Here is a 15,380-nt window from a genome sequence, read left to right as displayed (position 1 = left end):
CGTGGCCAAAACATCACCCGCTTGGGCACCACATGCTTGACCAGACATATGTCGACCTGCAATGCAGTTTGTTGGCAAGCATACCTGAAAGACCCACACCAAAGAACAAAGCGGACCTTCCCTTGCCCCTCATCAGCTGGGATCTCCAACCCCACTAGACCCTCAGTCCTCTCTGAAGAGTGCAGGACTGAAGGTGTAGAATTAGGTGTGCCACAACCTAGTAGTACATGCGGGCAATCTACTATCGGTACACCGATGGCAGATGGTACCAGACAAATTTCCCTGCCCCAGCTGCTGCAACGTCGAAAGAAGTACTCTTCGAGCCATCCACATGCCCAGCGGTTGAATGCTAGCTTAGCGAAATTGCTGCTGCCTTTTTCAGTTGGTAGATTCTGCCCCCTTCCGTGAGTTTGTGGAATGTGCGGTACCTCAGTGGCAAGTTCCCAAACGCCACTTTTTCTCACGGAAGGCGATTCCGGCTCTCTACCGCCATGTGGAAGGCAATGTCCATGCCTCGCTGGACAGGGCGGTCAGTGGTAAGGTGCATATTACCGCTGACTCATGGTCCAGCAGGCATGGACAGGGACGTTACCTTTCTTTCACGGCGCATTGGGTGACTCTGCTGGCAGCTAGGAAGGACGCAGGGCAAGGTACAGTAGTGTTGGAGGTTGTTCCACCACCATGCCTCCAAACCACTACTACTGGTTGTGACACACCTCTCTCCTCCACCCCCTCCTCTTCTTCTTCCTCTGTGGCCTCTTCCTGTGCTGATGTGTCCTCCAGACCAGCCATGCTCCGTAGGCGTACGAGGGGCTACGCAGGAATGCAGGCAAAGAGATGCCATGCGGTGCTAGAGCTGGTGTGCTTGGGAGACAGGAGCCACACTGGGGCAGAGGTTCTGTCAGCTCTGCAGGGGCAGGCTCAGAGGTGGTTAACGCCACCTTAAGCCAGGAATGGTGGTTAGCGACAATGTCACCAACCTCCTCTCTGCCCTGCGACAGGGACAACTGACCCATGTGCCCTGTTTTGCTCATGTTCTGAATTTGGTGGTGCAGCAGTGCTTGGGCAGGTACCCGGGCTTACAGGATGTCCGGGAGCAGGCAAGGAAAGTCTGTGTGCATTTCCGAAGGTCATATAATGCCACTGCTTGGCTGACAGACCTCCAAAGGGAATACAACCTGCCCAAGAACCGCCTAATCTGTGACATGCCCACCAGATGGAACTCTACATTGGCCATGCTGCAGAGGCTGCACACGCAGCAGAGGGCCATCAATGAGTACCTGTGCCAATATGGCAGCAGAACTGGGTCAGGAGAGCTTGGGTTGCATGCACTGTCCTGTCACCATTTGAGGAGGTCACAAGGATGGTGAGCAGTGACAGTGCATGCATCAGTCACTGGGAGGAGGCCCATGGACTTTTACGTGGCTGGGAATAGATGGCTGCGCATCCTGTCGTCCTCAGTGACCCAGAGTACTGTGCCCCGAATGCCTCAGCAAACCTACGCTGCATGGCCTCCCTGATCCTGCAAAGCCTGCGTAAGGATCCTCGTATTTGAGGGATCATTACTGGCTGGAAACTCTCCTTGATCCACGTTACAAGAGTAAGGTTGCGGAGCTTATCTTGCCGTCGCAGAGGGAGCAGAAGATGAAACGTCTTCGGGAGGCCTTGCAGAAAAGTCTGTTCAACGCGTTCCCAGTATCTGGGGGATTACCAAATCCTGGTCCTGGACAACGTGTTGCTGAGGCTTCAGTGAGTCACAGAAGGAGCGGTGGAGAAGGTGGCCATCTGACCGATGCGTTCACACAATTTTTTAGTCCGCAGCCCCAAGGTATGACCGGTTCCAGCAACCATCGCCAGCGTCTGGTTTACATGGTGCGGGAATACCTAGGGGCAAGATCAGACTTGGACACCTTCCCCACCGAAAATCATCTGGCTTACTGGGTCTTGAGGATGGATCACTGGCCAGAGCTTGCACAGTATGCAATTGAGCTACTGGCTTGTCCTGCATCCAGCGTTCTTTCAGAACGCACATTCAGTGCTGCTGGAGGCTTTGTGACCGATCACAGGGTGTGCCTCTCCACCGACTGTCGATCGACTGACCTTCATAAAAATGAATCAGGCTTGGATCAACACCAGCTACCAAGCACCTGATGCTGATGTAACTGAATAATTTTTTTGAAATGTCAGATCCCTTGGAGACTGCCTATGCTAATGCTGAGTGACTGTCCTGTTCTGCTGCTGACTGAATATCCTTTTCCTCCTCAATGATCTTGCTGATAGCTAGTAAGAACATTGTTGGTTCTGGGCACCGCCACAAGTGCCTAAGGCCCAATTTTTCTGCCCCTGTTTAACAGGGGCGTATATTAACAATTTTTGATGCAATACTTTGCATGTGGCTCTTTGCTGCGCTCCAATTACATTATCTGTGAGGGATTGCAGTGTTGTGGCACCGCCACCAGTGCCTAAGGCCCAATTTTCTGCCCCTGTTTAACAGGGGTGTATAATAAAAAATGTTGATGCAATACTTTGCATGTGGCTCTTTGTTGCACTCAAATTACAGTATCTGTGAGGGGTTGCAGTGTTGTGCCTAAGGCCCAATTTTTCTGCCCCTGTTTAACAGGGGCGTGTAATAACAATTTTCGATTAAATACTTTGCAGCAGGGTTTATTAACTAGAGTATCTGTAAGGGGTTGCAGTGTTGTGGCACCGCCACCAGTGTCTAAGGCCCAATTTTTCTTCCCCTGTTCTAGTATTTTTCTTTGTTTGATTATTTTCTAATTTGAGTTTTAGCTTTCTCCTACGTTATCATAGTGTCATGTTTATTTTCCTGTACTAAATACTCATCATTGTCAATGTAAACACCACAAATCTAGATTTGTTCTTTTAGGCAGCATTGATATAATAATAAGCCACACATTGTTGAGTATCCAAAAATATTTATTGTTTCACATTTAAAATGTGTCATTTTTTATTTTTTCCAAAAATATCTTAATAGAAATTCTTTATTTATTTGTTTTATATCAAGAAATATATTTTTGCCTATAAATATTTGTCAACATAAATTTTTTTTTTTTTTCAATTTTTTTTTTGTTATTTGTTTAGAGATATCTTTTTTTTTTTTTTTTTGTGTATTTTCTTTAACAATAACAAAATTAAAAAATATCTGGTTAAAACGCATGAACAATGACCAATTTTTTAGCAGTTTTCATTGTTCATGCGTTTTATCCAGAAAAATAGAGATTACACTTAAAAAATAAATAAAACAAAACATACATAGAAAAACAAGAAAAACTTTTTTTTTTTTTTTTTTTAAACCCTCCCCAGAACATCCATTAAATTCTTTAGTTTTCGCTCCACCGTTTTTTATTTTCTTTCTCATCTGCCCTAAGCAGATGTGGATGTCCTCAATTTCAGCCCTGCAGGACAACACCTCCCCAATTAAGACCTGGGCGCTGTAGGTGTCCAATCCACCCCCAACAGCACGAATACCTCCTGAAATTTGTAAACAAACCATGTATTACAATTATGCAGGCCTACATCTATTACCTGAAGCTGTGCTTTATGACACTGACCTGATGTGGTGGCATTTTCCACTTGCACATCCCGCGGGGGTGGGGCTTGGGTCTGTGTGGGGTTTGTCTGCTCCAGTCGTGAAGCTTGATTGCGCCCTATGAGATTGTAAAAAATGGATACATGACTCAAAAAGATTAGAGGTCTGAAAGAGGAATATCAATCATTCTTTTTATAACGTGTGGTACAATTGTCTGTTTTTACAATCCTTCTAAGCTTAACACAGGATTTTATCCATTACCAAAGCTGCTACATTTCTCTATCTTTGGCCAAGTTTCATACATGGAAAAACACCAAGTATCCACTGGATCACCTCTGTGTGACACCCTAAATAGGTTGTTCTTGTGGCCAACACTCAGCGCCGATCCTGACCTCCCTGGGGCCCTAAGCAAAATGACATGGCACATTAAAAATGAAAAGCGGGGGGGCGCTGACAACAGTGACATGTCGCATTAAAGAAAGTTGAGAAGCGGGGGGGAGGGGGTGTTCTGCTGTCGGAAATGAGATCTTACATCAAATTGAGAAGCAGGGGGTGCTGACTTCTTACCTCTTCTCCCATGCAGCCAGCGAGTTGAGAAGCGGGATGAGGGGGCAAAAATTACTTCTCACCAGGCGGGGCCTCTAGTAATTTGGGGGGCCCTTCGCAGCTTTGCGGGGCCCTAGGCGGCTTGCATAGTGAGCCTATAGGGCGGATCGGCCCTGCCAACACTTGTGCTACTGAGTCCATATGTGTAACCAACTTCTGAGCATACTCTCCTTTTACTGTATATTGACTTAAGTTGGATTATTTAAATCTTAATAGTTAAGAACACATCTACATTAGATAAAAAATTGGTCTCACATAAATAGATCATAAATAGAACGAACGACGACTCAAACGACCAATTATTATGCCCACAAACTTGAACCTTGAGACATCTGTTCTTGAACTGTATATGTACAACCTGAAAGAAAAAGCACATGCTGCACAATAATAAAAACAAATAATCAGAGTACACATGAAAATGACTTACTTCTTCTGATGACTTTTTTTAATCCTCTCTATCTGCTCCGGCTCTCTTAATTTAAGGTCAGACCACCTTTTACGCAACTGTTCCCTTGACCTCTGCACCCCGAATTTATGACGAATACTCCTCTGAACATTGTCCATGATCAGGGCCTTCACTTTGTTTGGGTTCTTGTAAGGGCCATGTTTGCAATCATAGTCCTCCCTCCTTAGGATTGCCACCAGTTCTACCATCTCCTCAAAGGACATATTGGTGGCCTTGTACCTCCTGCTCCTGGTGTGTGCTACCGCCTGGCCTCGCTCCTGGCTTGAGGTTGCAGTTTGCTGTGTGTCCTCCATGGTGTCTTCACTGTCTTGCATTGACCGATCGAAAAGGGGCGTGGCAAGTACTAGAACGATCGTCAGGGGCGGGGAAACGTGCAGAGCTTCTCGCATGCGCAGTGTATAAAGGGATATCGCGTGAGTGAAAACGTTGTTCACAGTCTGTAGAAAAAGGCGGAGGAAACGATCGTGTAGTACGACGGTACGTAACTTGATTTTGGACTTTATGATCAGTGGATGAGTTTGTGGGTTAGATATGGGGAGAAAGCTTAGTAGTAAGAGTCTTGACTGACATTAGCTTTTTTTGCTTAATTTTGACTTGCGGAAATAATGGAGGCCTTCAGAGAACAGGAGTTCTTCACAGAATTTGTTCAAAGGGGGCCCCGGATGTCAACCCCCCTTTTTTTCTAGAATTTTTCTTTCCCAAAAAAATAATTTATTCAGCCAAGATCTGGCATTGGAATGGCCCCCCCACCCCTAAAATAATCTACATATTGTTGCCACACAGCACGTGCGCTTTGGGGGGCCAAGCCTCTATGGCCAGGCTCACGGGCCGCCACTGGAACATCAATGGCCTCATCAGGCACAAGTGTCATGTAGTTTGTTGAGGGTCTCTTTAGGAAATTGTGCAATATGCAGCAGCAAAGTATGACATGGTTGAGATTCTACTTAACAACAAACCTACGGTCCCTGTCTTGTTTGCACCGCCTGTATACTGCTGTATACTGCTGTTCAAAGTATATAGGGCCAAAGGGTCTTGTAATGACCTGGGGGGAGTGGTGGCGGGGAAACCCATGCTTTTTTTTTTCAGTGATTTTTATCCGTATTGCAGGGACCAAACATTACATTAAAGCCGCAAGAGTATTAAATTACATTTTTCTTATAGTAATCTCATTTTGTGCAGGGACAGTTCTAAACACGTGCTACCTCACAGCCATACTATAGACACCCAGCAGGTACGATATTTAAAGGAATTTTGCATTTTTTTCTCACTTTAAGCATCATTAAAATCGCTGCTCCAGAAAAAAATACAGTTTTTAAAACTTTTTTTTCCATTGATACATGTTCCCTGGGGCAAGACTCGGGTTCTCAAAAATGTTTTCCAACAAAAACTTGAATATTTGGGCTTTAAAATGAGCACTTTTGAATTCGAACGTTCGAGTCCCATAGACGTCAATGGGGTTCTAAATGTTCGATGCGTTCGAAGGTTCTGGTGCGAACCGAACGTGGGGGTGTTCGGCTCATCCCTAGTGTCAGTATGGTATTAAGTTCAGGGGTCAGTAGTCAATGTCACAGAGTCAGTAATGACACAAGGGTTAGTAGTAGGCGACACAAACCGACCGTGTGTGGGCCCCATCGGTCAGTTATCCTTCGGTCAAAAAAATGAGAACTTGCTTTAAAATTGAACCGAATGACGCCTAACCGATAGGTTAAAACCGATGATCGTTGGTATGCAAAAGCATCGGCTAAAAACCTGCGCATGCTTGGAAGCATTGAACTTCGTTTTTTTCAGCATGTCGTGTTTTACGTCACCGCGTTCTGACACGATCGGTTCATTAACCGATGGTGTGTAGGCACATCAGACCATCAGTCAGCTTCATCGGTTAACCGATGAGAATGGTCCTTCGGACCGTTCTCATCGGATGGACTGATCGTGTGTACGCGGCCTATAGGGTCAGTAATGCAGACTTCAGCATTCAGAAGACAGTAATGACTCAGGGGTCAGTAGTAAGTGACTCAGAGGTTAGCAGTAAATAAGTCCTACTAACCCCTGAACGGGTGTTCCAAAGTCCAATGTGGGACCCTAACCCCTCTAATGTACCTCTGAAGATCCCCCAAATATTCAGTGCAATTAGAAACTTTGCTGGTAGCAAACTATGCCCTGCTTGCTAACCATAGGCGTGCGCACAGGGTGTGCCTGGTGTGCCCAGGCACACCCTAAAAAACCCTGTGCATTAGTGTTATCGCTCTGTGTAGCAACAGGAAGATGGGAAAGATCTCCCTCTTACCGGCTCTGCCATAAGAGAAGTGTTTATGCTTTTCTCTTTCACTGTGCTGGTCGGGAGATCAATGTTTCGGGGGTCATATGTATGTAGACTCATATACAGCATTTGTGTTTGAGCTTAAGGAAGCACACCCTAATGCAATAATCTGTGCACAGCTATGTTGCTAACTATACAGGACTGCATTCAGAAATTACAATTTCAATTGACTATGAACACAAGTATAGGCATGTATGAAAATGGTGTATCTCCGAGTCAGGCTCGCGAAGGGGAATTAGCTCAGATGGTAGAGCGCTCGCTTAGCATGCGAGAGGTAGCGGGATCGATGCCCGCATTCTCCAAGTGTTTTTTCCCAAATCTCAGTATTATTATTTATTTATTTTTCAGAAGAAACACTTAGTATTTTAATTTTTGTTTTTGACAATGACATAACATAATATGTGGCTGTATATAATAGATTTTAACATATATTAGAACAACTATGCAATAGCATATCAGTCTTCCATAGCAGATAATATGAATTTCATAAGTGAATATTACAGTAATAATTGGTGTTTTTATTCTTTCATCTATTAGAAAGTAGGAATGAGCTGGTTACACATTTTCATAAGAGTCCAGCCCTGCACATGACTCATTTCTCCCTTGGTCAGCATTGGCCATATTTCTGTTCAGTTAATTCCTTTAGCGTCCTCCACGTTGACATTATACACAAATCTTGTGATATAGTAATTGACTTCAGCTGTATATCATTTACACTATCCAATGCAAACGTTCAGATTATTATGTATATACATTTATAAGCTGTGTGTGTGTGTGTGTGTGTGTGTGTGTGTGTGTGTGTGTGTGTGTGTGTATATATATATATATATATATATATATATATATATATATATATATATATATATATATATATATATATATATATATATATATATATATATATATATAATGAAATATGTTTTCAAAGCTGCACAGTGACACCTGGTGGACAATCAGTGAATTGTAGCGCGGTGACATCTGGCGGACAATTATTAAATTACAGCTTCCTTCCTTCAAATATTGACAGCATGGGAACAGAGTATAAATGAAGGAAGTACCTTACTTAACATTAAACCAGAAACCCTTTCTCGGAATCGGCATAAGTTATTTCTTTTGTTTATGACAGCCGCGAAACAGGTAATAGCTAGTGCATGGAAATCACCTGCATTACTGTTGTCGGAAGCCGAAAAAAGAATGAATCTTTCATTCGTACATGCTAAACAAAATTGATTGGAAAAATTTGATGGCATGTGGAAACCCTGGGCCATATACTATACGTCAGACACTTTTGACTTTGAGTTCTCATGTCATGGTATTGATACCCTTTCATGGAAAATAGTGAAATAAAATAAATGAAATCCACCTTCGGAACACCACTACCCTCTCCCTTCCCTCCATTCGTTCCCATTCCCATGTATTAGTAACTTTTTTTATTTATGTTTATTTATATCTGTATAATACTTCAACTCCTGCAACAGTACAATTATTATTGCATTTATCTGTATTTCAATGCTGTATCTCATTCTAAGTTGCTGTCATCTGACATACTGTAACTGTTGCAGGGATGGACTGGCCATTGGGACTACAGGGAGTTTACCGGTGGGCCGATGGCTCAGTGGGCTGGCTTCAGTGACAGTGGACTGCTGCTCCCTCTGCCTCTTTTGTCTCTCCCTCCCCGCAGCACTCACCTGGGGGGGAACAGAGAAGCAGGGGAAGGACCAGAGGAGCAGGGGGGAGGGGACAGACAGCTGACTCAACAGCTATGGCCTGGGAGTTTCTCACTGCCTAATCTTGTCCCATAAGGGGGGGCACCAAACTGATTCTTTGCCCTGGGTGAAAATAATGTCTAGCTTCCCCTTCCCCACTGGTGATGCCTATAAGAGTACCAGCTGTTCTACTCTAATAAAGTAGAACGGCTAGTGGCTAGTGAATGGGGGAGTGGGGGCTTGGCTGGCCGGGGGAGTGCGGGAGTTGTCCGGCCGCCATGGGAGAGACCTGTCAAAGTGGGCCAGTCTGGATGAAGTCCAGGGCCAAATTTTTGTCCCAGTCCAGCCCTGAACTGTTGTAATCTATTACTTTAAAATAAAAACATTATTAAAAAAAAAAATTAAGGAAGTACACTGCTCAAAAAAATTAAAGGAACACTTTTGAATCAGAACTCCTGGGATATTGATCTGGTCAGTTAAGTAGCAGAGGGAGAGGGGTGTTTACAGAGGGGGTTGTTAATCTGTTTCAGCTGCTTTGCTGTTAATTGAAATTAACAACAGGTGCACTAGATGGGAAACACTGAGACAACCTCCAAAACAGGAATGGTTTTTCAGGTGGAGGTGTCTGACATTTTTACTCCATCTTTTCTGACTGTTTTTCACTAGTTTTGCATTTGGCTAGGGTCAATTTCACTACTGGTAATACGAGGCGATACCTGGACCCTATACAGGTTGCACAGGCAGTCCAACTCTTCCAGGATGGCACATCAATACGTGTCATTGCCAGAAGGTTTGCCGTGTCTCCCAGCACAGTCAAGAGCATGGAGGAGATTCCAGGAGACAGGCAGTTACTCTAGGAGAGCTGGACAGAATCGTAGAAGGTCCTTAACCCATCAGCAGGACTGGTATCTGCTCCTTTGTGCAAGGAGGAACAGGATGAGCACTGCCAGAGCCCTTCAAAATGACCTCCAGCAGGCCACTGGTGTGAATGTCTCTGACCAAACAATCCGAAACAGACTTCATGGCGGTGGCCTGAGGGCCCAACGTCCTCTAGTGTGCTCTGTGCTCACTGCCGGACACTGTGGAGCTCAATTGACATTTTCCATTGAACACCAGAATTGGCAGGTCCACCACTGGTGCCCCATGCTTTTTACAGAGGAGAGCAGGTTCACCCTGAGCATATGTGACAGACGTGAAAGGCTCTGGAGAAGCCACGGAGAACTTTATGCTGCCTGTAACATCGTTCAGCATGTCCGGTTTGGTGGTAAGCCAGTGATGGTCTGGGGAGGCATATCCATGGAGAGATGCACAGACCTCTACAGGCTACGACCATTTTGAGTTGTTTCAATGAAATTTCAGCAAAATGGACTAGCTTGCTGCATTCTTTTTTCACTTTGATTTTCGGAGTGGCTTTGAAATCTGTAGGTGGACAATTTTCATTTCCATCAAATGATGTGCCATCCTTCCATTCCTAACACATTACCCAGTCCATATCAGTATAGATATCCAACATGAGATGAGATCTGATATGTTTTCAAAGTGTTCCTTAACCACTTAAGACCCAGTCCTTTAGACAGCTAAAGGACCTGGCCAGTTTTTGCGATTCGGCAGTGCATCGCTTTTACTGACAATTGCGCGGTCGTGCGACGTGGCTCCCAAACAAAATTAGCATCCTTTTTTTCCCACAAATAGAGCTTTCTTTTGGTGGTATTTGATCACCTCTGTGGTTTTTATTTTTTGCGCTATAAACAAAAATAGAGCGACAATTTTGAAAAAAATTCTATATTTTTTACTTTTTGCTATAATATCCCCCAAAAATATATAAACAATTTTTTTCCCCTCAGTTTAGGCCGATACGTATTCTTTTACCTATTTTTGGTAAAAAAAATCGCAATAAGTGTTTATCGATTGGTTTGCGCAAAATATTGCGTTTACAAAATAGGGGATAGTTTTATTGCATTTTTATTAAATATTAATTTTTTACTACTAATGGCGGCGATCAGCGTTTTTTTTTTTTCATGACTGCGACATTATGGCGGACACTTCGGACAATTTTGACACATTTTTGGGACCATTGTCATTTTCACAGCAAAAAATGCATTAAAAAGTAGTCTGTCTTTTCTGATTCTACTTGTAAGAAAATTTAAGAAAACTGTACACATTAAACAAAAATCTGTTCCCATACGAGAATGTTTTTGGAGTTTGTCCCTTTGAGAAATTTCTTATGAAAAGTCAAAATAGGGTGTCGAAAGTTGTGTACACGCTATACAAAAATAGTACAAAAATTCTTTGGATGAAAATGTTCGTCCGATTTTCTTGTGTACGAGCCTTTAGGCTAGTGCATCGTCATGCATCAATGTGCATTTCCTTTGTGCATTAAAATGCATTATCGATAAGCTTTTTTAGGCCCCCTACACACTGTCCGTTTTTCAGGTGGACCCGATCGGAACCTCCATTCTTCTCTATGGAGCTGTGAGTGTAAATGGACATGTGTCCGTTTACACCCGCCTACATCCAAGCCGACCAGCCAAAAAGAGACGGATGGAAATCTGTTCACCTTTCGTCCAGTGGAGCGGATCGGGTGGCAGTCATATGCGTCCGTGTCCTCTCTGCATGATCGGATATATGGACCTGTCGTTCGCCTGCTCAGCGGGGATCAGCGGAGAGATCCCCTGCTGAGCAAACGGATTGCAGCCGCAGTTTGCTCCATGTGAAAGGGGTCTTGGGTTTCGGGCCTAGCAGCCCGGGGCAATACAACACACGTCCACCCAGACAGCAGTGCAAGTGGCACAGAGCCCCGATCACCTGACTCCACCCAAATAAATAGGCTTTCCCAGCAGGCCAAGGAGAGAGGCATTATGTGACCTCCTCACTGCCTTTTTTAACCCTGTAAATGCCAGACTGTTACATGCAGTTCCAGGGAGGTTGTAGCTTAGCCCCATTAGCTTAATGGTCATTTTTGCTGCATCATGTGTACTCCCCAGTCTGACTGCCTTTGAAGTGGCTGTGGCTAGAATTAAACCTGTTGTTGTGTATGGCAGGTAGTATCACCCCAAACCAAACATGAGAGAGAAGATCACCGCTCAAGGTAGGTCTATTGTAGGGTCGTTTCACAAATATAGGACTCCAAGGGTGCAGGCAATGCACTAAGGCAAATATTGGTAAAAAAATGGGGGATGGACAGCCGCACTCCAAACCAAACGGGTTGTCTTTATTCAAATCAACAGCAAGAACACAGCAGATCACAGCAATAGGAACAGGAGAATACCGACGTTTCGCACTGGCTTCAGTGCTTATTCATGGCCCAAACCAAACATGACTCATTGAACTGAATGGGACCACGTAGAAAATTACACGCAACTGTGTGCAATCAATGCAGTTGCAGTGAGATGGTGCCAGTTTTTAGGAGTTGAAACAAGCAGTGAGGAGGCGACATAACACCTCAATGTCAATATCAAATGACCTCTGAAAAGCGATCCACCCATAGATCACTTTTTTGAGGTGTGGCAACAGCTGCATGTCTAAATGTAGCCTAAGGACTCACTGTGACTTATGTTTTTCCCCACTAGAGAAATACAGGCTACCATTAACCACTTCAGTCCCGGAAAATTTGGTTGCTTGATGACCAGGCTATTTTTTGCGATACGGTACGGCACGGTACGGTCGTGCAACGTTGTACCCAAACAAAATTTACGTTCTTTTTTTCCCACAAATAGAGATTTCTTTTGGTGGTATTTGATCACCTCTGCGGTTTTCATTTTTTGCGCAATAAACAAAAAAAGTGTAAATTTTGAAAAAAAACCACAATATTTTGTACTTTTTGCTATAATAAAAATCACAATTTTTTTTTTTTAAAAAAAACAATTTTTTTTTTCTCAGTTTAGGCCAATATTTATTCTTCTACATATTTTTGGTACTAAAAATCGCACTGAGCATATATTGATTGGTTTGCGCAAAAGTTATAGTGTCTACAAAATATTGGATAGATTTATGGCATTTATATTATTATTATTATTATCATTATTATTATTATTATTATTATTATTATTATTATTATTATTATTATTATTATTATTATTATTATTTTTTTTTTTTTTTTTACTAGTAATGGCAACGATCTGCGATTTTTATCGGGACTGTGACATTATGGCGGACACTTGACACATTTTTTGGGACCACTGGCATTTATACAGCGATCAGTGCTATAAATATGCACTGATTACTGTGTAAATGTCACTGGCAGGCAAGGGGTTAACACTAGGGGACGAACAAGGGGTTAACTGTGTTCCCTAGTGTGTGTTCTAACTGTGGGTGATGGGACTGACTATAGGAGATGGCAGATCGTGGTTCCTAGCTATTAGGAACTCACGATCTGCATCTCCTCTCCTCACAGAACAGGGATTTGTGTGTTTACACACGCAGGTCCCTGTTCTTCCTCACGTGGCCGGCGGTCATAGTAACCGCTGGTTACAAGCATCGGCAGCGGGGACACGCACACCTGCTATCCCACTTAAAGGAGCTGATGTACAGCTACAATGGCTCGCGGGATCGTGCTGACCTGCTGCAGTATAATGACGGCGGCTGGTTGGCAAGTGGTCAAGGCAGGGCTGGTGCAAGGATTTTTGGCACCCTAGGCGGAACATCATTTTGCCACCCCACCCGTGACTCCACCCCATTTTCACTGCCCATGTAAAGCCTACCTTTTTAATGAAGCACCCATCAAATGCAGCCTCACCAGCGCCCATCAAATGCAGCCTCACCAGCGCCCATCAAATGCAGCCTCCTTAACAACCCCTCAAATGCAGCCTCACCAGCGCCCATCAAATGCAGCCTCACCAGCGCCCATCAAATGCAGCCTCACCAGCGTCCATCAAATGCAGCCTCACCAGCGCCCATCAAATGCAGCCTCACCAGCGCCCATCAAATGCAGCCTCACCAGCGCCCATCAAATGCAGCCTCACCAGCGCCCATCAAATGCAGCCTCACCAGCGCCCATCAAATGCAGCCTCACCAGCGCCCATCAAATGCAGCCTCACCAGCGCCCATCAAATGCAGCCTCACCAGCGCCCATCAAATGCAGCCTCACCAGCGTCCATCAAATGCAGCCTCACCAGCGTCCATCAAATGCAGCCTCACCAGCGTCCATCAAATGCAGCCTCACCAGCGTCCATCAATTGCAGCCTCACCAGCGCCCATCAAATGCAGCCTCACCAGTGCCCATCAAATGCAGCCTCACCAGCGCCCATCAAATGCAGCCTCACCAGCGCCCATCAATGAATTTTTCCTTGCTTCCATTTATTCGGGAGTGGAGACACAGACACAGTCCTCCGCCACCGCTGCGCCTCTGACACTATGTGGGAATGGAGCGGCGGCTGCCTGCTCAGACTTTCTTGCTTGCTGCAGAGAGAAGAGAGTAGGAAAACCAATGGCCGGGCACCCTAGGTAGCAGAGCGCCCTAGGCGGCTGCCTAGTTTGCCTAGTGGTAGCACCGGCCCTGGGTCAAGGTACATAAAAACAACTGTCCACATTTTTCCTCACTGCCCGACATGGCCCCACAGAGTGCTGCAGTACAGTGACCTGAATGGAGTTCTACTATGTAACACTTTAAATAAAGGTGAAAAAAAAGCAAGCAGTGTGCTGAAACTGTTGCACAAGCGAGCGCAATGAACCTGGCACAACATTGCAGGATTTTAGGGGTTAAAGCAGGCAGCGAGGAGACGACATAATGCCTCCACACCGCCTGCCAAACTCCCCCTGAAAAGTAATTCACAGTGGATCACTCTTCAGAGGACTAATGTAAATTTAAACCCGCCCATAAAGTTTTTCTAGATCTCAGAATTTGCTCTTTTTGTTTCAAAATAAATCAGAAAGAAGCAAAATGCCACTTCCTTCTGGCCACACAGTCCTTTTTTTTTTTTTAAATTTTTTATTTATACGTAGCAGGAAACTGGTCCACATGAACCACAACACATACATTACAGTAATTGCATCTTCAATATAAAGGACAAGGGTTACATATATACGTACATAGGAGGACGGTATATCGGGGGCATTATCTGGTACCAAAAGAGGTGTAGGCCACGCCATATAAATTCCAAACCCCTGTATCACCCCTGCGGCCTCTGGAGTATGTGCCTCACTCGCCCTCTTTCAAGGGGTCAAGTCTGGTAAAGAGTCGACCGTATGTAAGGAACAGTGGGCTCAGTTCCCCCTTTTTCCGTTTTCTAAGCGGTAGAGAAAAGAGCGTTAAATAGAGAGTAAGTGCCGCCATATTGGCGACTAAAGAGGGATTGAGAGAGGTTGTGTGGGAGGGGGGTAGTGGGATAAAAGAGAAGTAGGATAAGGATGGGGTGGGGGGAGTAAGGGGGGGAAGAATAAAAATAAAAAAGGAGGGGGGGGGAGAGTCGCGAGTACGGAGTAAACCCGTTCCGGGGGTCATCGGGTCTCAGTGGTCCCATCCAGGAGTTCCGCCTGTCCGTTAGTCTCCCGGTCAAGTGAGCAGCGTTCACTTTCCATCACCAGCTCGGACTCCACTCTAAGAGCTTGTCCTTCCTCCGAGTATCTAAAAGCGTTCCACAGCCTCCATGTCTGGGTGTATCGTTCGGTCCTGTCTTGTTTCGTCAGTGTCAGATCCTCCATTGTATTAATGTCGTCCACTTTCCGCAGCCACATGGCCACTGTCGGTGGGTTTGGAGACCGCCAGCATAGCGGTATACATGCTTTTGCCGCGTCTAG

General features: G+C 44.8%; 1 non-coding gene across 1 annotated transcript; it reads left to right on the top strand.

The window, feature by feature from the left end:
- Positions 1 to 7,168: 7,168 nt before the first annotated feature.
- Positions 7,169 to 7,241, top strand: TRNAA-AGC. The gene has a single exon. It is a non-coding gene; the product is annotated as a tRNA-Ala (tRNA).
- The last annotated feature ends 8,139 nt before the right edge of the window (positions 7,242 to 15,380 follow it).

This window comes from Rana temporaria, chromosome 11 (assembly GCF_905171775.1).
Source record: "Rana temporaria chromosome 11, aRanTem1.1, whole genome shotgun sequence".
Classification (NCBI taxonomy): domain Eukaryota; kingdom Metazoa; phylum Chordata; class Amphibia; order Anura; family Ranidae; genus Rana; species Rana temporaria.
Note: the sequence above shows the minus strand (reverse complement) of the source record. Positions and strands in the feature narration are given on the sequence as shown.